The sequence below is a fragment of the Grammomys surdaster genome, unplaced genomic scaffold (genome assembly GCF_004785775.1).
Source record: "Grammomys surdaster isolate TR1022 unplaced genomic scaffold, NIH_TR_1.0 125780, whole genome shotgun sequence".
Lineage (NCBI taxonomy): Eukaryota > Metazoa > Chordata > Mammalia > Rodentia > Muridae > Grammomys > Grammomys surdaster.
This window is the reverse complement of record NW_021620611.1, coordinates 1-2,502: the sequence shown is the minus strand read 5'-3', so window position 1 is coordinate 2,502 and position 2,502 is coordinate 1.

Sequence of the window (2,502 nt, the reverse complement as noted above, 5' to 3'; positions counted from 1 at the left end):
GTGTGTATGTATGTGAGTGTGTGTGAATGGTGTGTGAGTGTGTGTGTATTTGTGTGTGTATGTGTGTATGTGAATGTATGTGTATTTGTGTGAGTGTGTGAGTGTATGCGTGTGATTATGTGTGTGCATGTGTGTGTATTTGTGTGCGTGAGTGTGTATGAGTATGTATGTGTGGTGTATATGGAAACCAGGGCCCGAGCATGCTAGACAAATGTTCAACTGTGCTATACGCCCAGTTCACTTCCTTTCCCCCACCCCCCATCTCTCTAGGAGCCAAGACTTTGTGCTTGCTAACAAAGTGCTGAGTCTCCAGGTTAAATCTCCAAGTCCTGTTTTGTTGTTGTTTTTGTTTGGGTTTCATGTTGTTGTTTCGTTGTGGTTTTTGATTCATTGAGGTCTCATATGGAGACTAGAGAGATGGCTCCAAGGTTTAAGAGCATGTGTAATATCAGATCTCCTGGAACTGGACTAACAGCGGTTGTGAGCCACCATGTGGTTGCTGGGAATTGAACTCAGGATGTCTGGAAGAGCAGCCAGTGCTCTTAATCACTCAGCCATCTCTATAGCCACTAACTTTTATTTTTAGTTATGGCTAGATGTGTGTGTGTGTGTGTGTGTGTGTGTGTGTGTGTGTGTGTAAAACTGTGGGTTTGTATGAGCTGGAACTGAACTCCTGATTGTGAGCCTCCTGTGTGTTTGTGTGTGTGTGTGTATATGTGTGTGTAAAACTGTGGGTTTGTATGAGCTGGAACTGAACTCCTGACTGTGAGCCTCCTGCTATGGGTGCTGGAAACCAAACTCAGTCCCTCCTAAACAGTAGCACATGCTCTTATGACTGAGCCATTTCTCTAGCTACAATTTATTATTCTACTTTTAAAATTTATTTATTTTTATTTTCTGTGCAGGAATGCTTTGCCTGCGTGTATGTCTGTGTGAGGGTATTGGATCGCCTTGAACTGGAATTACAAACAGTTGTGAGCTGCCTTGTGGATGCTGGGATTAAACTCTGATCCTCTAGAAGAACAGCTAGTGTTCTTAACCTCTGAGCCATCTCTCTCTAGTCTATCATTATCATTAACTTTTCAAAAAACAAAACCACCACCAACAGACATTTCTAGTGGTCCAGGCTGGCACTCAACTCCTATTCCTCTTACCTCCTTCTTTCAAGTGCAGAGAACACAGACATTACCACCAGCACGTCTCTTAGAATGCTGTTCTTAGACTTTTAAAGCTGTTTGTCACATTCCACTTTGTTTCTTTAGATTTTGATTAGTATTAGGTTAGAAGCCCCTCTGAAGACAAGATTTGTCACTTTAATGGTGGGACACAAACCTTTTCTTAATATAAATGATCTGAAGAGCTCCCATAGGGGCTCCTGTGTGTACTGTAAAACCTGTAGCATACCCGTACAATTAGAACAGCATCCAACACAGAAAAGGCTTTGTTGTTGTTGTTGTTGTTGTTATTGTCATTGTTGTTCTTTAAGACAAGGTTTCAAGATCTAGCCCTGACTGGCCTGGTACTACTATGTAGACCAGGCTGGCTTTCAGCTCACAAAAATCCACTAGCCTCTGCCTCTTGAATGCTAGGACTCTGAGCATGTGCTAGCACACACAGCTGGAAATGACTAATTTTACAGTCAATTCAGTGCTCATGCTAAGAGAAAATCCTTAACAAACCTAATATATCGTTAAATAAAACGTTTTGGGTGAAAATGAATGTATATAGAAATAGATCATTGTGATACATGTTTCTAATAAACATGCCGCTGTTTTATATTTGCATGTGACATATGTATATAAAAAATATCTGCCATTAAGGCAAACAAGGAAAAGTTTTATAAGGCAGGTTGGCCTTCCCTCCTTATCTCGTATAGACCCAGTCTGCCTTAAACTCACAGTGCTGCAGGATTACAGGCTGGTGCTACTTTTGGTTTACTGCATTTCATTTTGCTTTGAGGAAAGTGTGTGTGTGTGTGTGTGTGTGTGTGTGTTGGGGGACAGAGGCCGTTGCTGTGTCTTCCGGCTGGTCTCGTACACACAGAACACATACTATGTTTACAAGCAGGCACTGCTGCATCTTTCTTTATGCTTTTTTCCTCTCTGGCCCTGCTGACCTTGAATTTTTTGTATGTGAATGGCACTCCTGCCTCAGCCTCGGGTTGTGGGTTCATGCTCCTACCAGAGCCATGGGTATGCAGCCTGGTGCGCAGCTCCTAAGTGTCTTGTTTTTTTTTTTTTTTTTAATTAGTCAACTATTAAAACCAGGCGAACTGTGTTAGAACTGGGCACAAATGTGTGGAATGTTACTGCGGTCAGAGAATTCCACAAAGTCAGTTGGAAACACTTAATTTCATCTCCGGTCTGTTGTGTTTGGCAAGCTATTGTGGTTCTCTGGTCAAGCTGCCTCTTTGCCCTCCCCAGGAACTAGCCCTTATTTTTTCTTCTCCCTTCAAATTCCCAATTCTTACCTTTTTTTTTTTTCTTTTTTTTTTTTTATTGG